Source organism: Vulpes vulpes, chromosome 3, assembly GCF_048418805.1.
Source record: "Vulpes vulpes isolate BD-2025 chromosome 3, VulVul3, whole genome shotgun sequence".
Taxonomy (NCBI): Eukaryota; Metazoa; Chordata; class Mammalia; order Carnivora; family Canidae; genus Vulpes; species Vulpes vulpes.
This window is the reverse complement of record NC_132782.1, coordinates 145,017,405-145,042,959: the sequence shown is the minus strand read 5'-3', so window position 1 is coordinate 145,042,959 and position 25,555 is coordinate 145,017,405. Positions and strand designations below refer to the sequence as shown.

The 25,555-nt window shown below is 41.1% G+C and overlaps 1 protein-coding gene and 1 long non-coding RNA gene across 7 annotated transcripts in view; one reads left to right on the top strand and one right to left on the bottom strand.

Moving 5' to 3' along the window:
* ST6GALNAC3 (ST6 N-acetylgalactosaminide alpha-2,6-sialyltransferase 3) overlaps positions 1-25,555 on the top strand; it is a 518,301-nt gene that overhangs the window by 381,158 nt on the left and 111,588 nt on the right. The window lies entirely within an intron of this gene.
* Positions 2,505-14,844, bottom strand: LOC140598396 (uncharacterized). The gene is made up of 3 exons (XR_012000818.1): positions 4,393-14,844; positions 4,096-4,228; positions 2,505-3,215 (listed from the first exon to the last, which is right to left on the bottom strand). It is a non-coding gene; the product is annotated as an uncharacterized lncRNA (long non-coding RNA).

Below are 25,555 nucleotides of genomic sequence, written 5' to 3'. Positions count from 1 at the left end.
ACACCCTGGCTGAAGTCAAGCCCTAATGTGATCATCTGTGAGCCAGGATAGACCAGGCGAATTCATTTATGGTGGGTTGATCTTAGTATAACACAGAGTCTGGAGCAAATGAAAGCAAATTACAGCTTCCTTTGTACCTTTCACCCTAAGCCTACACTGGAGCCTAGGCTTTGGGCACCTCACCCATCCAGTAAGGGAGAGAAGGCTAGCTCAAGAAGAGCCCATTAGTCAGAGGAGAGAAGCAACTCAAGATCAAGAGGGCCCGAGTCCATGTCCCAGTTCCTAGGTCAGAGCTGGCCTGGGCTGCCTTTCCCAGCCTTGTGGGGGTGCTGTGGGCTCTCCAAGGCTGTGAGCCCTCTAAGGGCTCTCAGAGCAAGAGCTGCACCAAGGGAGAAAGCTTCATTCATGGCTTGTCCACTCATCCACCCAATACAGATGTCTCGAGTAGCTATCATGTGCCAGATGTGCTTCTAACTATCGGAGGCAAAGCAGTGAGTATGAGAGACAAGGCCTTTGATCATTGTACTCCATACTTTATTGGGAAGACACCGTCCTTTCACGGGCTCTGTCCTTGATCACTTGCGTTCGGTATTGTGAAAACTGGTCTATGACCAAGGAAAATGTATTTGAACCAATCTACCATCCTGTTTCATCTCCTGACCTCGTCTCATTCTGTTCTGTTTGCTTGGTCTTAGACTCATTTCCCTTTAGCCTACATGAGGATCTTGCTTACTTGGGCCCAGGGCTGGTACATTCACATTGCAGGTGCCATCTTTATCATGTCATGCAGTCAAAGGGTCTTATGTGTCAGGCAGGGAAGTTCCCTTGCTGGATGTGGATCACCTGTCCTGAGCTTTTGCAAACATATCTTTTTCTCTTTTCTGTAGTCTCTTCTGGTTTATTTCTTGAGGAAACTCTTTGACTCCCAGGTAGCACCATTGCTTGTCCTATGTTTGATGGATCCAGGCTTTTCCTTTCTGATTGATGTACTGTAGGTAGTGTCTAGCAAGACTCCATTCCTCAGTGAAGACGGGTTCCTTCTCATATAGGCAGGCCCACTATCCCTAACTCCCATTCAGACAGAGAATGGGCTTTTATTACCCACAAGACAAAATTACATGTTATTCCTGTTCTAAAATCAATATAGTACCAGTACCATGAGCTATTCCAGTCATGTTCCTCTAGATTGTTTTCTCTGGTTGACCTTCTTCTTCCCATAGGCGGACCTGTGGCTCTAGCCTTTCCTTCATTATACACTCCTTCAGCACAGTATCAATAGGCTCAAATTGGCATTTTGGAGAAATATGGAAAAAATGAAATACTATTCACTCCATGTATGTCTCTATATCACTAGAAGACATTACTCCAGGAAGTAATTTTTTTTGAAGGTAGGGGCAGTCTTTGAAATATAGAGACAAACAAAAATCAACATTCTTCTCTTTTCCCCAAACCTCAAATAGTCTCACACAGTCCAACAACAGTCTGGCTACTCATCATTGGCTTCCTCCTGGACTATAAAGACTCCCCTAAGTGTCTTTGTGTCAACCTCTTATTATCCAAATTTATCGCTTTGCTGGTCAATCCACTTTTTAAAATTCATATATATATATATATATATATATATATATATATATATAACATACTGACCTAAAAGCAGTAAAGTTTACTGTAGTTCCTGGTTAATATAAAAGCAACAAGATTGACAGTTCCCATGTCTGTAATTAAATTTGTGAAACTAACAAATGGAAATAATATGAAAGATTTTCTTTTTCTTTACTGGTCATGTTGTGACACCAATTTGTATTAAGTAATGAGAGTGAGAACTTAGAGGATTTGCTTTTCATTGTGGTGAAAAATAACGTACAGCTACTGATCTGAAATAGATTTGCATAAGAGTTACCACTATCAGTAATCATTTAAATTTCATTTAACTCAGATAAATTGGAGTCTCTGGTGATAATGAGCAGGACTTATCTTCTGCATTCCTGAAGGAAAGATTCAAATAATAGCTGTTTAGTGCAATTGGATCTTGAGATTGGACACACACCTCATACATGTGTCTTTTTTTATCTGCTCTTATGTTCTAAGTGGAAGCAAGAATCAATGCTCCTGAAACCAAGAAAATAAGATGGAGCGCAATGAGGATGATGATGATGATGGCTACGCTAAAGTCAGGAAATCATAGATTTGAAAGACACCAAAATGTCACCTGATTCCATTCTCCTGCATGGGATTCATAGTATCCCCAGCTGCTGTCATACTAAATGATCCCTGAGAAAGAAAGAAGAAAAAGATCTTTCAGTAATCAGCTTTAGGAGTCTTCACCCTTTCCTAAATATTAGTTCCTCAAACTCTTTATAGCAGTCAATTAGCTTAAAATAATGTATTTGTTAGAGAGGATAGAGGTTGAGGACAATAGATGATCACTTTTTATTACCCTGCAAATATGGTATATAACAACAATATCAACCACAATAAAAATACCACATGTTGAATGGGTTTTTTTAAATATTTATTTATTTATTTCAGAGACAGTGTGCATACACAGGCCAGCAGGGAGAGAGGACAAAGGAGGAGGGGGAGAAATCCTCAAGTAGACTCACCCCTGAGCACAGACCTCCACGTGGGGCTCATTCCAGGACCTGAGCCAAAATCAAGAGTCAGTCTGACTAAGCCACCCAGGGACCCCCATATATTAAATGTTTAAATATGTTAGACATTCTTCTAAGTCCTTTTATTTTTTTTTCAAAAAAGCATTGTTCTACTAGTACTCATTGTTATTATCCATAAAGAAATAGAGAGAGAAGATAAGTAATTTGCCCAGTTCCACAATTTGTAAGGGACAGAATGAGAATTCAGACCATTTGCTCCAAATCCTCACTCATACCCTTCCTGATTCTGCATCATCATACAATGAACGACTGTAAATCTATTCACATACTATAAATCTATTTTTTTTTTAAAAAAAATCTAGTTAGGTCCCCTGTGAGCTTTCTTATCTCTGGATTAATTATTTCCAATTTCTAACATTTTGCCATCGTGTCATATTCTAACATTAGTCACTAACAGAGATGTACGGCAGACTGTTATTTTAAATCCACATGCATCAAGAAAATAGGCCTAATTGGAGGAAATTAAGGTTGTTGCAATTTCCTGATGATGAAGCACAAAAATATGTTACTATAGGAAGTTGTAGAATTTTCTGTTCTGAAAATCTGAAAGAAAAGCACAAATAAGGTTTTTAACAGACTCTAATTTGAACACCCATTTCCTGATTTTATAAAATGAATGGTTTAGAATAGGTGATCTCCCTTGGGCCTCCCCCAGCCCTCACATCCCACAAGTCTGTAACTCTAGGTAGGGATTGGATGTTTTAACCTTTCAAGGTCTTTTTTTAGACTTCTATTTCTATGCTTGAATGATCCTTGACTCTCTTTGGTTCAGCTCCACATTCTTGAGTCTCTTTCAAATGGAGATCTCATAAGAGCTATCATTTAACACTGTCCCAAATGCACAATGTACAGAATTAAATACAACCCTGCATTTAGGACTTCAGCAGTCATAGTTCATTAGTACTGTGTGTTTGTTCTCCTATTTGATTAAGGTTAAACAACAAGACCATATTTCCTCATTGGGTAGCATTTTTAAGTGTATTATGTATGTGACAGATGGGATCTTATAAATGCATTAAGCGTGCTTATTTTAATATCTAAGCATATGCAAAAGTTCTAGAAATATTTTACATGCAAATGTCTGGGACTCTGCAAGGGCCTATAATAGAAATCCATACTCTGTGACTTCAAAGCTTTAGTCTCGACAACTAATCACTTGGCTATTTCCAAATCAAATTTCTTCAAACAAATCAAAGGCATTTGTCCTACCCAAGAACCAAGTTCTGTGGCAAGTTTGACATTTTAAAATCAAGCTGCTTATTGAGATATTCACGCACTGAAAAAGGCACCCAGAATTTCTTTCAAGGGATGAGAAATACCTTTTTTCATGCTCCAGTGACTCAGAAATTTGTCAGAGAGAATTTTATCAAAATTCCTTCACACACACACACACACACACACACACACACACACACAAACTCACCTTTGCAGTAAGAGCCAGCTTTCAGAATTTCAGCCCAAAGGTCCTTCATTTTCTGAAAGGTTATGAGCCCTTGAGACTTCCCTCCTTCTGGAGCCATAATCACTGTGCTGCTTCTGAGTTGTTAACAATAACACTGATTAAGAGGAGAAAAAAGGAGATATTCCACGTACCAATATTAAATGGCTTCACAGAGTAAGAATATTTTAAACACCACAGCATCTGTGGTAAGTAGAATAAAGTGCCCAATTTCCCAGGGGCAAGCAGAAAAGAAAAAGAAGGGAATGATAAATAACTAACCTTTCTGCAGGGCTTCCTACATGCAAGGAGCTGAGCCAGTTCCTTCACATGCATTGTTTCGTTTAATCGACCCAACCGTTTTCCAAGGAGGGGTTCCTACTAGAGCATTTTTTTCTTTTTTACCTCTGAGGAGCCTGAGGTTCAGAGAAATGAAATCACTTGACTGGAATCACCCAGACAAAAGCCAGACAGGGTACACTCCAAGCCTGTGCTCTTAACTGCTCAACTACACTATTACTGCCTCTTCCTATGGAGAAGTGGAACGAAAAGCCCTGACAAGAGAAGGTAACTAAGGAAGAAGACGAAGATGGGCTTCCAGGGGACAATTCTTTAGAGCCCAGATCCATGCCCTCTGGTTATAGGGGCTGGCTCAGAACTAGTGCTCATAAATGTTTATTGAATGAATGCCAGACAATGGCAGATGATTTATGAGGCCTTCTGGCCCTTTGACCCCTTCCTGCCCCACCCTACTAATCATACATTCTAGACTGTTCTAGCATCTGTCAGTTGTCCATGATTCCACAACACAGCTCTGGCTTCCACTTCCAGAACCAGTGTTGAACATATTTATGAAGAGAACAGAATGCCTTTGGCGGCATCTGCCCTTTCTCCTTCTTCCCAAGACCGGGTCTATCCTTGACGCTGGCTGCTGGCTGTCCAAAACTCAGCAAGTCCAGGGCAAAACCCTCTCTGGAAGTTTTGTGATCTACTTCTTCCTCTTTCTCCTCCACCCCAGTCAACAATCCAGGCTTATTGTATGTTTGCTTATTCATCTTCTCCTTTGAATAGAAAAATCTGTAAAGGGGGGGCAAGCACTCATGGTCCCTGGAGTAAAATAGTAGTTCAATCAACATTTGTTATCTAAAGTAGTGAAGGAATGGATGAATGGATGAATGCTTTCCACTGCAAAATTTACTGATCAAGATTGAACTAACTGGATGCTCCTACCATGGATAATTATTATAACAATATACTTATGTAGAAGTATTACTATAGGAAGATTTATAGTTTCTAGAGTTGTGTGTGTGTGTGTGAAACTAGCATGTCACTAATTTATTCAATAATTATTTGCTGAGTATTTACTCACGTGTTGTTCAGGCATTAGGATATATAATCGCTAACCATTATACAATCCCTTTACTTTTTTTTTTTGGAGGGGGATTCTCTTTCTCTGCTCCTAGGTGAAAATTCTAGTAAACTCTGTAAATTCTCAATTCACTCATGGGTAAAACAGTCCTGAAATACCTTGAAGTCACAAATGCAGTCTCAATTCAGTAATCATAATTTCTAGTTCCATGGAATAATCACAGCTCTGAACTTGAGTGAACATTAAGCCTTTTCCCCTCCCCCAAGTGGAGCTCTGTGATCAGAGCAGGCATCATGGGCCTAGGCTCTTCCTCTACTCTGTTTTGCTCACCTCTTTCCTCACCTTATAGCTACTGTGTAAGACCCTTTCAACTCAGGGTTGAGCATGAGATGGGAGGAAGGTGGACTTCACTGGTTCTTACTTGACTATTAGTTCTCCAAGCCTGACATGTTGTTCAAGTTGATCTGCCTGGTTGAGGAAGCTTTCATGGCCCCTCCAGACATTCCCCACCGGGCTCTTTTCTCTGGGGACTCTTATACTAAGCATGTGTTTCTGTTCTAATCTATATGGTCTCTTATGGCTCTTCCCTCAGCCCTTGGGACCTGAAGAGCATACATCCTCAGTGTGAGCCTCCTGGACAAACTTCTTCAGGGTGATGTAAGAAAATCCCACACCTGCTCTCTCTCCTATGACTCACATCTGCTCCATGGGAAACATTCACCTCTCTACCCCTTCTGACTCTGGGCTGATGGGCTGGTTACTCAGGGGTTAGGCATCAGTCTTCTCTGTCTCCTGACCAGGAGACAGCTCATAGGTCTCCCAGTGATCTCTTCACCGTGCTTGCAGTAGAGCCGCTAAGGTGGAGTTTCAGCACAGCAAGAGCTTTCTGATGAAACTCCTTCATTCGGCTCTCACTTGCACCACACTCTAGACCCTCTTGGATTCTCAAAGTGGAGATTAAATTATAGGATACGGGAACTTTTTATTTTTTAATCTGCACATGATGGGTTGACCTTGGAAAATCCCATCTATTTTATATTGTAGTGTCCATAGACACTTAAGTTTTTCACATAATGTCATATAGTATGTGTATTTTTAGTGTGTGTGTGTATCTCAAGTACATCGAACATAAAGTTGTGAGATATAATGATAAAATGATAAAATTACACTTGTGTCACTTCTCTCTAAAATACATTAAGTTTTTCCTCTGTTCCTAGATGAAAACTCAACTTAGGTATTCCCATGGCTTTTCTGATACTTCTTAAGTAATAAAAATATTCCAGTCACTTTAAGTAATAAAACACTGTCCCAATTTGGTACTTTAAATGTCCAGTCCCATGTAATGGTCAAACCTTTCAACTTCATTCAAAATTATAGCGACTCTCTCCTCCCATTAGGCCCACTCCCTAGAAATGTGATGCATTTGATTTCTTTTCCTTTCTTGCTCCTCTCTGCACTAGCTAGCTGCTATTTATAGATCATTTGGAGCTGAAGCAATACGTAAGGAGGAGAGGCAAGCTCTTATAGGGCCAGTTCTTCATAAGGTGACCTCATGGCCCCTGGGCCTGGCCTATATTAAAACCTTTTCTCTCCTGGAACACTTTCATAGGCTCTTTGGATTCCCCCTCCCACCCTTAGTTCCGGGAACCTCCCAACTGCACAGTTGTCTTGATGTAGGTGATGATGCATTTTCTTCTGAATGGTTTCTTACTCCTTCCATAATCCTGAGGACTGGGTGGGGGACCCATCCCTAGATTCTATTTTATGACTTTTCCCAGGTCAAAGGTGCTATTAAACAGAATGGCGCTAAGAATCTGCATCTGGTTCCCCTGTTTATACGGCCTATGTTTAATCTAAGGCATACACTCACTCAGCTTTTGTACCAAGAAAGTCAAGGAGACACTTTTTGGGCCATTGTTGCCACTGGAAGTTGTTTGTCAGTTTATTACATCTCCCTAGCCTTAAGGGACAGATACCAGATTTCCAAGTGACAGGTCATAGTCTCTTTTACTTGATTGGTTTTGGAGGGACAAGCACCCCTTTAGGGAAGAGACCTTACAACTTAGCTCTTGCTAAAGAAATTCCATCTCGAGTTCTTTCCTCTCTCAAACCTCTTATTGTCTGTGTGATTGACTTGCTTTGGGTTTTAATTGTCTCAATTTCGATTCCTGCAGGCAGGTCTGTCTCATAAATCACATTGGTATCTGATATCTATGAGAGCTGAGTATTCAGTCAAAACTTCCAGTTTAACATCCTGAAATGAATACACGGTTTGATGAGCACAACTACCCCATGGCGTATATAGCATATATTATTATTCCTTTTTGACATCTGAGTAAACTAAGGTTCAGACAAGTTAGTTAATGTGTACTATGACTAGTTAGGTTTTCTCACTCATGGTCTTTGCTCATTTCTTTCCAGTGAGTTAACTCAGTGCCCTTCTAAGAATGAATGGAGGCCCAGTTGAGTTAATGAGCAAGAATAATCTTATTGGTGTTCAATAAGCCTACAGAATTACCAAGAGACACTTATACTGAATAAATAAAATATATAATTAATGGGAAATAAAATAAAATAAAATGGTAGGTTTAATGATGCTTTAGAATAAGTAGGCTTAATTGAGAAAAATAGGCTTACATCATAAAGGAAAAAAATGCAGACCTAATAATATGAGCACAGTAAAAATTAAAAAGAAAAAACACCATCATTATTAAAGACTAAATATCTGATTATTTGGTAATAAAAGCTAAATGTGGTTTGGCCACACTTGAAAGAAAACTGATTGGCAGTTGCTTATCACCAACAATGAACCCCACCTGTGCCATGGGAAGTGTCTTGGGAAACTGAACTGCTCTCCATGTTATAGTGTACAAACCTTACTTGGCCATGGAAATAAGCCCTGGTGGAGGACTACCCACTACACAGTATAAAGCAATTAGGGGAAGGGGAAAGGGTTTAACAAATATGTAAGACTAATAAGCACAGGGGTTGAGAAATTTGAGACTAGTACAGAACTCTTGTAGGGTAATGTCAGCAATGTCATTTATAAGCTGTTTTATTGCCTGTTCTACCAACTAGATGATTTTCCGAAAAGAAAGGGTCATCTCCTAGTGCTCTAGGATTGGGGTAGTATAAGTTGTTTTGAGCTCTACACCTTTATTTCACCGGGGGGCGGGGGGCAGGTGAGAGGGATATAGAACAGAAAGTTAGCGTCTTGCGCTCGTTGACTTATTTTTAAAGTACTATCAGACCTATTTTTATATATCAATTACTCCCTGTCAAGTTCAATTTTTTTCCCAATTGTTTATATCATTCATCAGCCTTTCAAAATTGAATGCTGTCTTTGGAGGTAAAGAATGCGGTATAAAACTACTCATGCTGGAGGTTTTTCAAGTGGCTGGAGAGGTAGACGCTGCCATGTAGGGGTGGCAAAGTCAGAAAGACATGGCCTAGAGGCACACCAAGCCGAGGGAAGCTGACAAGGGGACATCCCTGCAGACTAACCTGTGTTGTGGGATTTGTAAGGCAAGGAAATGTAGGGAATAGCAGAAGCATAAAAGTGATCTCAGTATAAAGGAATGACACTAAACTACAACTATAATCCCTATGCCTCTGGTCTCACTACTCAAACCGATCCTTTGTTCCTGATTTTGCTCTGTGATCTCAAAGCACTGGTTCCTGGTTTTGATTTCCTATTTCTCAAATGTGCCATTATTTTGGAATCTTCTAGTTTTCTAAAACATGAGCCTTCCTTTTATTGTCCTAAAGGGATGCCTGTCTCTCTGCAGGATCAAGTCTGTATATATATATACACATATATTCTTTAAGGTTTTATTTATTTGAAGGTTTTTTTTAATTTATTCATGAGAGACGCACAGAGAGAGGCAGAGACATAGAGTGAGAAACAAACTCCCTGTGGGAAGCTTGATGCAGGACTTGATCCCAGGACCCCGGGATCGCAACCTGAGCTGAAGGTAGATGCTCAGCCACTGAGCCACCCAGATGTCCCTGTCTCTCTGCTTTAAATGAGATAATAGATATAGGTATATTTTCAACAACTCAGAATGAAAGACAAACATTGGAAATGATTTCTATGTTTCTATCATATAGCTTAGTCTTATTTCACAACACATTTAATATGTATTAATTAATTAATTTGGCCCACTTAGTCATTTCAGTGTGCTAAAGAGAGGAGGTATTGAATTCAGTCATCAGAACTTTCTCAGATTGATATCAACGAACTTATCAGGAATCTTCACAATCTGAAAATGTGTTATATGTGTATAGGGCTGTTTCCTCAAGGATGTGGGCAGGTTCATGTAGATGTCTCACACCCCTAGATATATTCTGGAGCTCCTTTGTCATCTCTGCCCAGACCTCTAGTAGGGTTCTGCTGTTTCCATATCTCTAAATCTCTCCAGTGCTTTGAAGTTGTTCAAATAGTAGAATGTCTATCAAAATGTCTTGGTGTTCCATCAAAACCCTTGACTCAATCTTGGTAGCAGGATTTCTAAACACACCCCTGACCATTTCCCTAACATATTTTACATCCATTTTGAGGGCTAAATGGTATATTGAAAGCACACCCTATGCTCTCTAGAATCCATACCACCTTAAATATCTAGCTTTCTCATTTCTGACCTTCTACTGAGAGAATTCTATCGTTAGGTCAAGTTGCTTTTATTTCTTGGAAAATGTTAGTCTTAAACGTCACTTAAGCCTTGTGAATTAAGTTTTCTAGTCCATTTGTTAATTCACAAACATGCAAATCATATATTTGTATATAATACAAGTGTGTATTAGAGTTCTCCAGAGAAACAGAACCAGTAGGAGGGGTGTGTGTGTGTGTGTGTGTGTGTGTGTGTGTGTGTGTGTACTACACATATATATCCTTATATATTGTAAAGGAATTAGCTCACATGATTATGGAGGCTGACAAGTCCCAAGATCTGCAGGTGGCAAACTGGAGACCCAGGAGGGCTGGTGGTATAGTTTTTGTCCAAAGGCTTGTAAGCTAAAGCCCCAAAAGGAGCTGATATTGAATCCAAAAGTAGGGAAAAAAAACTCCCAGCTTAAAACAATCAGGCAGGAAGAGTGTCCTTATGGGAAGATGATTCTTTTTCTTTCTTTTTCCTATTCAGGCCTTCAACTGACTGAATGAGGCCCACCCAAATTAGGGAGGGTAATCTGCTTTACTCAGTCTGCTGCTTCAAATGCTCATCTCTTCCAGAAACCCTCACAGACACACACAGAATAATGTTTGACCAAATGTCTAGGCACCTCGTGTCCCACTCAAGTTGACACATAAAAATAACCATCGCAGAGTATATACTATGTGAGTGTCAGGTACCTATTTAACAGAACTTTTTAGTATAACTAAAAAATAAAATATTGGAGACTTAATTTTACTATTATTGGAAAAGACTACTGAAAATAACAGTTTACTTGTCATAATATTGTTGCATATGAATATTCAGACGCTTAAGTGAAACATTTCTTGTTATGGTTGGAAGGTTGACAGTGGCTGCCTTTGTAATCCCAAACACTGGTGTGAAAAGGTTCTTGTGTTAGAGAAAGTATTGCTAAGTACTATAATAGTCCCTAAATTTTAATAGCTAAAAAAAAAGTTATTTCTCATTGACCTCGCAGCCTGTAAAAGGTCAGGAGGCTCTCCTAGTTAACTTTTCCAAGTCATAATATCCGCTTGTTGAACACTTCCATATGTTTAAATATAGATTTTAAAATCAATATGTACATCACTTTACTCGAAAAGGAAAGAGATACTAAGTCAACGCCAAAATAAATATTTAATTGATTACCGGTTCCTATAAATTAGAAGCTGCATAACCTTGGAAAAAATCGTTTTTCTCCATTGATGATCTTCTGGGAGCCCAGGGGGAAAAACACAAGTTAAAACAGCAAATTAAACTTTCAAATGTTCTGTTATGAGGGGGTCTTCCTTACCAGAGAGCTTTGGAAATGTGGGCTTGTTAGGCTGATATAGCAGAGAGAACCTTGTGCTTGAGTTTTAGATTCAAGTACCGATTGTCTTCACCAAGCTGGGTAACCTCAGAAAACCGGTTAACTACTCTGGGCCTTCGTTTTCTAATTTGAAACTTAGGATGTTGGCCACACTGATTTTTCTGGGATCACTTCCCAATCAAATTTACTACAATGACTCCGACTGGACAGTCATCTCTCTAGATTTGGTTTAAAGATAAGTTCGCCTTGGAGGTGAGGGAAGGAAGCGAAGCGGTGTGAGGTGATTCCTCTGTGTCCCTGTAAAACAACCCGTCTGATAAGTAGGCAGGCGCTATTCAAAACTTTTAAGTCCACCAGGCGCCAACCATGGTCCAAAGAGAGCTTTGTGTGAACCATGTTGAGTTCCCAGGTCTCATTTACGGAATGTAAAAGCTGCTTGTTAGCTATAGTGTGCCAGAGACTCCACTGTCAGTGCTGAGGCAGAAGGAAGTTCTGTGCCTCCGCCACTCTCACAGAGGGGCACAGAGGATCCACACCAGGCCTTCTGGCTCCCAATTTTATTTCAATTCTGGATTGGACATTGTCATTTCGATCTTTATTCGTTGTTTCAGTTTGTTAGCATCGTTATGTATCTGAGCTCCACGCAGAATGCAGATTTGCTCAAATGAATTCCCAAGAAGTTGTGGCAGGAGCACTTAGAACCATCCTGGGCAGACCCCTGTTATGCCACACACATGCACAATGTTCTCAGGGAGTCACACGGACCCTGCCTCTGAGCGTCCCTCCCCGCTGCCACTCTGCTACAACCCCAAGAGAAGCCACCCATCTTGACAGGTTTCTTTTCCTATGGAGCAAGAGGTATAATTAAATTGTGTCCCAGCAGTGAAGGTTCCTTAATGATGATGAGCCAAAACTAATTGTATTGATTTGTTTATTACTGGCTTAGGAGGCCCATCAAACAAATGGACTGAGACTATTTCCATATTCTTATCTGTTGGGCAAATGAGAAACAAATGACCTCTCCATATGCCTGCATCCTGAAGTCACTGCCCTCTAAGGCTGACTGCTCTGTGGCCGCGGGTGGGAGCTTTGTCCAATGCTGAGGCCATTCTGCTGGTTGCTGCGAAGAAACTGAGAAGTTTGGTATTCGTCCTTCTATGTTTCATTTATTTAGGGGGATTCATTTTTAACAATTATAATTTGGAGACTTGCCAAGGGGCCAGATGGTCTGTTTCCTTCAGGGGACCTAGTCATGAGTATTAATAACCCTAATTCAGGATTCTCTGAGGAAGGGGGAACCACAGTATCTAGAATGGCAGGAAATGCGGAGTCACTGACAACACACAAGTTCAGTGAAAGAGACTCTGGTTCCTGGATGGGAGTGGGGTGTGACTGTGGGCGGCTGTGTGCCTATTGTATCTTCATGGTCTTGGGGAGTAGAGCCCATTGCCAGTCTCTCGTTCCACAAAGTAAGAGAAATGAAGAGGATCAGAGGAGTGTTCTGAAGAGATCAATGGTGAAGTCCAGGGCTGGAAATTGGGCCCATGTGGAAGAGAATCAAAGACATGGTATTATTTAATTTCAAAAGCATGAAGCCTGACCGTGGATGGTTGGTTGATATGACTATTCACTTCCACTGAGGTGAAGGAACAAAACTAAGCCTGGTCCTTTCAAAAGATTTAGGAGAACATAGAAAGAAAACCAACATCTCTTGAGTTCATGTTCTGCTCCAATTCCTCTGCTAAGTGTCTTACATGTGTAGTCTCTTTAATTCTCTCACACACCTGGCAGGTAGATATTCATGTCCCATTCTAGAGAGGAGGCCACTAGGGCCCAGGAAGTTTATGTAACTTGCATAAAGGTGCCCAGCTGGTGTTGGTAGATTCAAAGCCAAGGGAGTCCACATCAAAGCTGTAAATCAGGAGATAAATACACATCTATTTCTCTCCTTTATATGTTTCCAATAGAGGACAGGGGAGTCCCATTCAGCAGCCCTGCGTTTGCAATATTGAAGAGAATGGCACTTCCTTTGTCTCTCTCAAGAAAAAGAGAAGAGCTTCATCTAAAAGAGGAGAATATGGAGAGCCTGTGTGTCTTTGATCATATTGGTCAAGGGCAGGACCACAGCACAGAACCCCTCAGGCCATCCTCTGGCTGAGCTTTCTCTCGTGACCGATGCACCAGTCTGTCCTGCTCTGAGGATCTTGGCCCTATGACTCTTGGTCTCTGCATTTCTGTTTGCATCTGGTGCCAGTCAGAGGCATGTGACAAAGTGGTAGGAGTCCTTCCACATTACCCATTGACTTATTACCATCGTAAAGCTGATACTCTATTGGGATCACCAGTTGGCTGGTTCCTTCTGTCCTCAATTGTTCAGAACCCCTAGAGAAGAAGAGTGAGTCATTAAGCTTTTTGGTTTTGGTTTTGGTTTTTTTCTACTGCTAGTCTCAATGACTGACATGATACATGGAAGAACTTTCTGAACGTGAGGTCATTAAGATGACATGATAGTTTACAGAGTCTGGGAGTGTTTAGGGGGAGTCTTAAACAGCAGGAGAAAGAGGTGAAGCTCTTTCCGAGCCTTGCTCAAAGCCTTGATTGAAGCTTGAAGTTAATCTGACAAATTTTCATTACTCTTTACTCATTCAAGGTTTTATCTTTGAGAAATCCAGCTTCTAAAAATACTTCACATTTCATCCTACATTTGCAGATATAAACTATTTTACCATTCATGTAGACCAGGTAGGGTCAAGAGACTTTGATAAACCTAGCCTCATTCAGTTATCCAGACAGCAGAAAGAAACTGAGGAGACAGAAGATAAAGTCTCCTCTCTGTAGAGGAAGAAACTTACTGAAGTGACATGTCAAGGTCACTTGGCTGGTAAGTGGCTAGATTGAGACTCTGGCCACTTTTCTGTGTTCTGACACATTAACTGACTGTCCTTATCAATAACAACACTGCACAACAGAAGACATAAGAAAAGCAATTGATGAATTTGGTTACATAAAAATACAAATCTTCTGTATAGCAATATTAATTAACTAATCAAACGACACAAGAAGATAAATAACAAATGGAAGAGTGATTTTCCCTGCTTGACTAAAGGTTATTTTCTTTAATACATAGAAAATTCTTACTATAAAGAAAGAAAGAAAGAAAGAAAGAAAGAAAGAAAGAAAGAAAGAAAATTCTTACTATCAATAAGAAAAATATAAACAACAACAAAAAAATAGGCAGGGAAGGTAAGTAATTGGTCAATGGCCATGAAAAGATACTTAAACTTATATGTAATTAAATACCACCTAGACATCATTTCTTACTAACTGGAAATAATTTAAAAGTTTTTTTTTTAAATATTTTATTAATTCATGAGAGACACAGAGAGAGAGGCAGAGACACAGGCAGAGGGAGAGGCAGGCTCCATGCAGTGAACCCAATGGGGGACTCGATCGCAGGACCCCAGAATCACAACCCAAGCCAAAGGCAGACACTCAACACTGAGCCACCCAGGTGCCCCAATAATTTAAAGTTTGATGATATGAAACATTGGTGCAGGATCTGGGGGAAATCCCTTGGTGGGAGTGTAATTTGAAACTTTCCTGGAGGGCATTTTGGCAGTATTTATTTAACCTCTTAGTAATGCTCATAATGTCAGGTAGAATGTGAAAGTAGGACCCCATTACCAGAAATAAAGTATACACAAAGCCCAGAGGATGTGTTTGATCTGCCCATCAGGTCCCTTTATCAGACTACAGGGTTCAGCTTAGAAGAATATCAGACAACCTCTGCCCTGATCTCCTTTGCTCTGACTTTTCTAACCTCTTTCCCTGGTTCTTTCCCTTCCCAGCTGGTCTTTTTATCTTTCTAGTCTTCCCCCAGATTTTCAGCTTCCAGTTTCTCAATTCTCTTAGATCCTCCCCTAGTGGGGTTCTATGTGTCCGGGGCCTCCGCAGATGGCAAGAGGCCTTATGGACTTGAGAGTAAAAATATATTAGATAATAGGACCTCTCCTTTGCTTATCTTGACCATCACTTATAGTGCAACTCAAATGCGCTGACCTAATAGGAATTCCCTCTTGGTGCACAAAAGAGAAAAATAAGGAAGGAATAGAAAATTCGATTTGACTATAATATAAATTCACCCAGAAATTACACTTAGCGGAATTTATTCTGTAGACAGACTTGCAGGAGTGCATGAGATATATCTGAAGAAATCATTAATCTGAGGCAACATTGTTTGTAATTGCAGAACATAAAATATAAATGGCTGTCAGCAGACTAGCAAAGTAAACCCGGGTGCCTCTCTCTTATGGAATACTAGGCAGCCCTTAACACTAGATCTTCCATTATACTTTCAGAAAGTCTTCTAGAATAGAAAGTGGTCTGTCTTCTCCAACATGAAGATTTTAGTTTTGAAAGACTGGCCAACCTCAATGTACATGCTTGTAGAATTACAAATGAAATTGTGAAGTGGCTGCTTAGATTTATTAACCTAGTTACACATTCACATTAAAGATCACATATCGTATGACATTATTTTGGAAATACTTCCACTTTCTGCATTTCTTGAATAAGTATTATTTAAATGTTTCAGATGCATCTTTAACAAACCGGAGCTCTTTTCTGAGTCATCTAACACATGTTTTTTCAATGTACATTTGACTTATTTCCATCTGTTACTTGAGAAGCAGCATTTGTTTGTCCACAGACGATGTTCCACTAGAAATCTTCTCCCAAACTACAAGTGCCTGTCACAGAATGTGAGGAAAATCGTTTTTGTATCACTCATCATGTAGGGGGTATATGTAGGATTTCACAACACAACCACTTATTCTGTTGCTTATTAAATCATCTCTGAATGGCCTCTTTAGAATCTCAAGCTTGAAATTTTGAGTTCTTACCCCCAGGAATGAAGATGAATTTGTGATAAATTTATTTTCCCTCTTTGAATCAATCCCAACAGATAACCTCTAATAAGCATCTGGAAGGACTGTTGACTGAGTTTGTTTCAGGCTAATGCATCTTTTCCAGACAACAAACTTCTGTCCAAAATTAAATCCTCCCATAATTTGAGAGACTTTGCAAGAAGCCAAAGAATATTATGCTTTTTTTTTTTCTGAAGGATAATTTGGGGGAAGTAAGCGCACCTTTTGCATTGCGTTGCATTGATGGAATATACATGTAAAAGATGTGGGAAAAGATCCAAGATACATTTTGAAGTAAAAGAATAGGTTGCAGAATCATATTTACAGTGAACTCAGTTGTACAAAAGGAAAAGGTGACACCAGCAAACATCTATAATTGTATACGACCACATATTCATAAACCTTTTCTGTAATAGTGCATAGTGATTACTCCTAGGGTGGTGGTGGAGATCCCCAGGAAGAGGAGGAAGACATATATTCTTCTCTTTTACTGTTTTTCCAGTGTTGGCAGTGATGTGTTAAATGAAAATTAATTTAAAATGCACTCCTTTCCTCTTCCTCTCTCCCCTCTGCCTCTTCCTTCAAGCTGTTTCTTATTTGGAGTTTTGCTTGCTATTACCTTGGGCCAAATTAAACCACTGACCTCCCGGTAGAAAAGGCCAGAGCCTGTTCAATGACTCTAGCCCATTTCCCATCCATTCTCCACTGTAGGCTCTCACCAAAGCCCGGGTTATGCTCCACGTGTAATTTGTAAATCCCCAAACACATAGACGATGAGTCTGCAAGGCAAATGATTCAAAAGGCAAGGTCCTTATCCCAGGAGATTAGACTCCAAGTCACACAAAAACCATTTTGAGTTTTTTTCTTTTGCTGAAATAGCAGTAAAGGAGGTCAGTTTGGGGAAAATTGACTGGAAGAAGCAAATTTCATGAGATGAGTAAAGGAAATGAACAAAACATGCTTGATGAACAAGCTAAATTAATGAAACCAAAGATAGAGAAGCAGGATATCAAGACAGCCCAAGCGAATGAGCCCCAAAAGGAAGACAGAGGAACAAAGTTACAGAAGCTTCAACCGAAGAACAAAGAGAAAAGGGACCCAGTGTCTACTGAGTGCACGCTATGAAATAGGAGCCTTATTGCCTCAGTTCCGCATGAAAATCCCTGGCCAAGAGTGCTAAACAATACAAGTTTCTTTTTCTCATATAACAAGCAGTCCGGGTATCGGCAGTCACTAGAATTGGTTTAGCCAATCAATGAAATCAGAGCTTTGCATCTGCTCAGCATCTCAATGATGCTTCAGCTTCCTCGAGGTTCCCACAATCTGAGCCAACTGTGGCAGGGTCAAGCATCACATCCTCCCACAACCCACCTCCAAACCTTGAGCCAAAGAGGGACACAGGGCCATGTTTCTCCACCTGTAGCTCTCTCGTTAGGGAAAGGTATGTTGCTCAGAACCCCCAGCAGTGTCCCTTAGACCCTCGTTGGCCTTAGCTGTGTCACGTGCTCAACCTATTCCGGGGACTGCATCCACATTCTTGAGAGCCAGGGATCTCTTCCTGACACCTAAGGAAAAACCCGAGCTCTGTTAGCAAATAGGAAAAGGTAATGGTCTTCAGGGAAATGACCAACAATGTCATTAATCCTCTCAAAATAACTGTTTGAAGCTAAGTATTATTTTTTAAAAAGATTTTATTTATTTATTTGAGAGAGAGATGGGGAGAGAGCATGAACAGGGGGAGGAGCAGAGGGAGAGGGACAAGCAGACAAGCTGCTGAGCAGGGAGGCCCATGCGGGGCTCGATCCCAGGACCCTAAGCTGATGACCTGGGCCGAAGCCAGATGCTTAACTGAGCCACTCAGATGCCCCTGAGGTTAAGTATTTTTATTGCCATTTGTATTAGTTTGCTAAGACCGCCACACAAATTACCACAGAGTAGGCTGCTTTCGCAACAGAAATGTATTGTCTCACAGTTCTGGAGGCTGTAAGTCAGAGATGCAGATGTTGGCAGGCTTAGGTCCTTCTGAGGGCTGTGAGGGAAGGATCTGTTGTTCCAGGCTTCTCTCCTTGGCTGGTAGATGGCTGTCTTTCCCCTGTGTCTTCACATCCTCCTCCTTCTATGTGTGTCTCTGCACCCAAATTTCTCCTTTTTATAAGTTGTATTGTATTGGAGCCCACCCTAATGACCTCGTTCTAATTTGATTGCCCCTCTAAAGACTCTGTCTCTAAGTAAGGTCACACTCTGAGGGATTAGAGGTTAGGATTTCACTCTAAGAACTTTAGGAGGGCACAATTTAGCCCAGAACGTCATTGGACAGAAGAAACTAAGGAGAAGGGTGGTTAGATAACTTGCCTAAGATCACAAGCTCTCCAAGTCTAGGTCTGTTTTACGACAAACTTGTGTTCTTCCCACTGTAACACAAGACAACAAAAGTTAATATATGAAAAATATGGTGAGTAAGCAATATCTTAATGTGTTCAGTACATGTGACTGAATATATAGGGAGATGTGAAAAAATACACATACACAACTAAAACATTCGAATTAGTATCTCAGTGTAGAAATAGTTTAAATTATGATTGTAGATCAGATAATGTGTAACGGGGTGTGAAAGCTAAGTATGCTTTAAGCTCTATACACTAAAATAAATAAAGCCAGTGAGAGAATTCAAGGAGGTGGGGCAGAGAGAATCTGGCCCACAAACACTGCCACAAAGCAGGACTTCCCAAAGGTAAAGCCATTCAGTGGTGTCTTAATTACATCTGCAAAGACCCTTATTTCATATAAGGTCACGTTCTGAGGTTCCAGGTGGGTATATTTTAGGGGGCCACAACTCAACCCACTACAGCGTTGAATCGAATATCTTGAGTAATGAATGCATAATTAATGTAGCATCACCATATTTCGTATGGATAGTTCTGCATTCATAACTACATGAAAGTTAGCTATATTTAAAAGTATGCAGAAATGTAAATGCAATAGGTCATAAAATAAAGATTCTAATCTTATCAAGAGAAAAGAAAAATGTAAATGCAGATGAAACATTCGCAGAGCATAGAAAAAAATAATAATGGGTGCTCAGAGAACATTTAGATGCATATGAGAGAGGGTATTTTTGGCCTTTCACTGTATGGAGTCTTAGATTAGAAGGGACCTAACATAATTTGTGGTCCAGTGGCATAACAGATTATATTACGGTGAGATTTTACTGTTCCCGGAGCTCTATTATTTGCTATTTGAACTTCTCTAAAGTATTAAGCGATACTATCTATTGGTATTGATACAAGGCACTCAGTTATTTTAAAAAGACTTAGACGATAGAGAGATGTTCTGATGTGGGAAGCATTTTTAATAGGCTCACATCCACTGCCGCTCTTTTCCAGCTTACATCACGGTGGCCCCTGCAAGAACAGAGGGCTTAGAAGCCTCTCGTCCTTCCCCCGCATCCTGCGATCCGCATAGGCAACTCCACCTGGCCAGCGAGGAAGTGTGTCTTCTTACAGCACAGGCCTACTAAGCAGAAAACAATTCTCCATCCCAAAGCATGCCTGGATATTTTCTGGTTCCTTAAGCAGCAGCATTATTTTCAATAGTGATGTGCTAATTAGCATATTTAGCCAAGAAATGGGAGGCCAAAACTTGATTGAAAAATCGAGGGTCATACGTCAGATAACATTTAGACGTGTAATCAAACTAGAGCTTGTCGTGCATCCTCAGTTATTGACACCACGGGGAGTGGTTGTTGTTCACTTTATTAAGAGATCCAAGGAAAAAGCAAGTCTGGGCCCCAAATTGGCAAGGCTCAGTCGGCCTAATGTGAGAATCTTATTTCCAAAGCAGCAAGGACTTTGATACATTTAGATGTAGAATCACCTCCACATCCCTGGAGAAGCAGAGCTAATCCCTCTGGCTGTGCGTCGCTTAGAATACGTTATTAGTACCGTGTGTTACGTGCACTGGACATAGAGCTCAGCATGGAGGGCCTCAGGCTTCACTGTCATGAATCTTCCACCTTTAGCTGATCTTAACAATCAGAAATAATCTTACAATGGACATGTGGCGCCGCATGGGCAGGGGAGGAAGCAGGGCCACTTCATTTCAGTGCCAGGCACAGTGTTGATTTGACCGTTTGTACTTGTCAATAGCTGCTGAGGGCGACCTCCTTATTTCACGGCAGAGGAAAAAATGAAATATGTTCAGCTCCCACCTTGAGACGTAATCATAATTTAATAATGTGCTGTGTAGGAAACATGGGTTTTATTTGACGCGTCACATGCTAATAAACTCCAGAGTGCTGCTGAGCCCTTGGAAATGGAGCCGTGAGAGCCAGATGGTCTTCTGCTTGCATTAGGTGGTACCCTGCACCCCGCTGAATCGCGGGGCTCTTGCAAGGCTTTATTAGCTGCTGTAAACCCAAGGGGAGAGGACAGCTACTTCTACCGCTGAAGGCCGACGGAGGTTCAAATGGGGTAGAGCAACGTCACATTAAGATAGAATCGAGGATGAAGCCTCTTGTCACAGTAGAAAGGAGCCTGGGTCCATCCCAGGTGAAACTGTGAATCATTTCTTATACTAAAACCTCATCTTTCGGGGATCCCTAGGTGGCTCAGGGGTTTAGCGCCTGCCTTCGGCCCAGGGCGTGATCCTGGAGTCCCGGGATCGAGTCCCATGTTGGACTCCCTGCATGGAGCCTGCTTCTCCCTCTGCCTGTGCCTCTGCTTCTCTCTCTCTCTGTGTGTGTGTCTCTCATGAATAAATAAATAAAAATCTTTAAAAATAAATAAATAAAAAATAAAACCTCATCTTTCCATTAATGGTCCCTTTCTTTCTTTCAGTGGCACAGTAAACAGATTTTCATTGCCCAGAGGCTCTCCTTGGCCCCGTGTTACCAACATGCAAAACCCTCCCTGGGTCGTGTCACATGCCCCAGACCTTCTCAACTCATGCTCTAGAAACATTATTGAGCAACTACTGTGTTTGACTCTCCATTGGGAGACACACAGGGGACTATAGTCACAGCGCTTTTCCTTCCAAGGAACATTTATCATTCAGGGAGGACCTCAGTGCCTTTTCCGAAAGAGAGACTGGTAGTGGGGATTTTAGGTCCATGGCAGGTGGCTTAGGTAGTAGAGAGAGGAGGCTGCAGACAGTTTGGCTAAGGAGGTTTGGATTAGGGGACAGCAGTCGGATTGTGTCATAAAGGCAATTAGCTGTCATCTCTCTGGGGAGGACAGGTCCTGGAGAAATGACTACAAGTCTGGGGAAGTAAATATATATGAATGTTGATGTAGCGGAGCAGAGCCTTGGAGCACGCATGGAAGAGAACAGAAATAAATATTTTAGGTGAATGTTCCTTTGGAAATAATGAAAAATGACACGCTGTTGGATCCTGGCAGGGATTTTTCGGGAAGACGCGAGCAGGATTAAGCAAATGCCTTTGCTGTTCATTATTTGACAAACAAAACAAAGCCTAAAATTCTGGGCAGTCCAGGCCCATGTCTCTCAGGGACAGCTGCTGGTTTTGATCCTGTCAGTTCTAAGTAAAGAGGAGGTGGGGCCGGAGGGAGAGGTGGCTGGAGGAGGGAACGTGGGTTATGCCACCTGTGACACCGCTCGGGAAAGGACGTGGGGGGGAAATTCTCATTCATCCCAATTCTTTTTGTTTTTATTTATTTTTAAAGATTTTATTTATTGATTCACAAGAGACACAGAGGGAGGGGGGCAGAGATAGACTCCTTTAGGAAAGCCTGATGCAGAACTCGATCCCAGGACCCCGGAATCACGCCCTGAGTCAAACACAGATGCTCAACCACTGAGCCACCCAGGTGCCCCTTCCTTTTGTTTTTAAACAGCTTTATTAAGATGTAATTCACATGCCATAAAATTTGCTCACTTAAAGTGTACAGTTCACTGGCTTTAGTGTATTCAGAGGTGTACAGTCATCACCATAATTAATTTTAGCACATCTTCATCACCCCAAGATGAAGCCCCACACCCCTTAGCTGCCACCCTTCAGTCCCCTAACCACTAGTCCTGGGAAACCATGAATGCACTTTCTGTCTCTATGGATTTACTTATTTTGCATATTCCAAGTAATCTGAATCATACGATCTGTGGTTCTCTGTGACCAGCTTCTTGTACTCAGCATCACGTTTTCAAGGTTCACTCATGTTATAGCAAGTATTAGCGCTTCGTTCCTCTTTATGGCTGAATATGTGGATTTTACTCATCAGCCAATAAATATTTGAGTGAGTCATTTCTACTTTTTGGCTCTTATGAATAATGCTGCTGTGAACATTCATACATAAATGTTTGTGTCGACCTGAGTTTTCATTTCCTTTGGGTACATAGCTAAGAGTGGAATTCCAGAGTCCTATAGGAGCTCGATGTATAAACTTCTGAGGAAGCATTAGGACCACTTATCAAAGCAGCTGCATCATTTTTTATTTTCTAGCCAACAATATGGGAAGTTTCCGATTTCTCCACATCCTTCCTACTACTTGCTATTATCTGTCATTTTCTGTATAGCCATCCCAGTGGGTGTGAAGTGGTGTCTCATTGTGGTTTTGATTTGGGTTTTCCTCATGGCTAATGATGAGCGTCTTCACGTGTGCTTATTAACGCCCTTCGTGTCTTCATCTTGACTAAAAAACTTGACTTGAGGAGATTTGGCTCAGTACAAGGAGATGTGATAGCAGAATGGTTTCAACACTAACGTCTGTGAATAAACCCCCCCCCCCCCGCCCGACTCTCTGCAGAGAGACTTAGGGAGGCTGCATCACGTTTGAAGTTTGTGACTTGGGCCCTAGCATTGCTGAAACATGACATCCAGAAGCCTGCCATGAGAGCATGTGCAGCTGAGAAAGGAATCCAGGAGAGGAATCCAGGAGAGGGAGAAGGGCCACCAACCAGGGACTGAGCTGGACCCCAGATTTCTAAGTCAACACCAGGTAGCAATCGATATCCCCTGGTGTCCTTTTGTTCTCCCCATTTTATGCTCTAACATTTTATAGATTTTGGAATACGGTATCCTTTTTCTACATTAATAAAAAGTTTAAAATTTTCAAATGGTGTCTGAGACATCTCATTGAAGAACCAGTAAGAAAGTCTTTCGGCCCTATAAAAATGTTCCGAAATTGGCAGGATACGCTAGATGGGGAGCATGGAGCATCAGCTTAGTGAAGACAATGTATGTTAAGAATAAATACTTTACCAAGTAGGATAGAATTCTCTAGGTCTGAGTTCCTTCTAATTTAAGAGTCTAAGAATTGAACAGCTTGTCATTTTAAAGCTCATTAGGGAATGGGAATGTTATTATTTATTCTGGGAAGACCAACAGAGTTCTTCTTCAGTTGTTGATACAGCATGAAATTTTTTGAATCCTGGTAGCCTAAGAAAGTATCTTTCATCACTGAGTGCAGCCAAAGGAAAAAAAAAGGGTTGGGGGGGGGGGGGAACGCCTGGGTGGCTCAGTGGTTGAGCATCTGCCTTAGGCTCAAGTCGCAATCCCGGGGTCCTGGGATCAAGTCCCGCGTCGGGCTCCCCACAAGGAGCCTGCTTCTCCCTCCGCCTGTGTCTCTGCTTCTCTCATGCTTCTCTCATGAATAAATAAATAAAATCTTATAAAAAGGAAAAAAAAACAAGGCAAAAGAATAAACACAAAATGATAGATGAAGAAAAGAGACGGGGAACATCCAGTATACACTCAAAGAATAGTTCCAAAAATATTATAGGAATTCAGAGAACTGGCTTGGGTTAAGTTGACTTTTATATTAAGAATAGATGGAAATTTACAATATTGGGATTGTTTGGGATGATACTATAGTAATATCTTGGTTAGAATCATTAAAAAATGAGGATCCATGCTTACTCTGACACTAAAATGTACGAGCAGCTCTTGAGATGTTGAAACTACATCAAAGGGAACAAATAAACTGAAAATTGTTTGTACCGATGAGAGTTGAGTTAAGGGAATGTATTAGTTTCCCATTGCTGATGTAACAAATTACCACAGACTTAGTGGCTTAAAACAACACAGATTTATTTTCTCGCAGTTGTGGTGTTACAAGTCAACTCCTAACTCTCTTGTTTCCCTTTTTTTCTTTTATAAATATCCTTGTAATTGCATTGGGATTGAATAATCCAGGATAATCTCTTCATCTCAGGATGCTTAATTTAATTACAATTGCAAAGTCCCTTTTGCCATGTAAGGTAACATTCACAGGTTTCAGAGCTTAGGACGGAGACATCTTTAAGGATATTGTTCTACCTATTACAAGGAAGAAGGGATTTTCTCAACCTTTTGAATATCAGTCTGGAGATGGTGGAGAGTGTATTTCTTTTGTGAGCGCTAAGCCTGACTCTCCAGAGCACAGTTACAACATGGCAGGCAGGCATGATAGAGCATCCGCTGCTGATGAAATCACAGGCTTGGATGGCGTCGATTTTCCCATGTTGGGGTAAGAATCACAGCCTAAATATGTAGGACATGATTTAACCCACAGCGCACTAGGAACTCTGGACAGGGACTTTCGAAAGGGTGTTCATATTGAACTTTATTTATTTTCAACTTGGAGGTATGATTTTGAGCTAAAAATAATCTGTGTAAGGTATTGTGGGTTTTGGTTCCTACTCTTCACCAAAAGCACCTTGAGGACCCAGTGCAAGGTAGTTTGCTGGGTGCTAGCGAAGATAACACAAATGAGGCCCAACCCTGCAGTCTAGCAGCCTGCCGCCAGGGAGAGCGCATATGACCTCAGAGTACGTCACGATGGGAACAGCGGAGTGAGCCACGGCACCAGAGAGAGGGCTGCTGAGGAAAGGATGGTCCAAGAAGGGGGAGCAGAAAGTGTGAAGGAGTACGGAGAACCTGGTGGATCCAACAATAATAATACCCAACAGTTGTGTGGAGTTGACTACACATCATTCACTGGTCTAAACCCTTCATATGTATGAACTCATTTAATCCTCAAGTCTGCTGAGTTGGCTTCCCAGATGGAGAATCTCAAACACGTAGCCACTCACCCTACCACCTGTTGCTACCACTCTAGATCAGGACATAGGGTCTTTCTCCTAACTGGTGTCTTTGCCCTCTTCTCTTATCCCACCCAGATGAGCCATTTATAAAAGAAATCTAACCCAGCAACTTAAAACCCTTCAAATCCTGCCC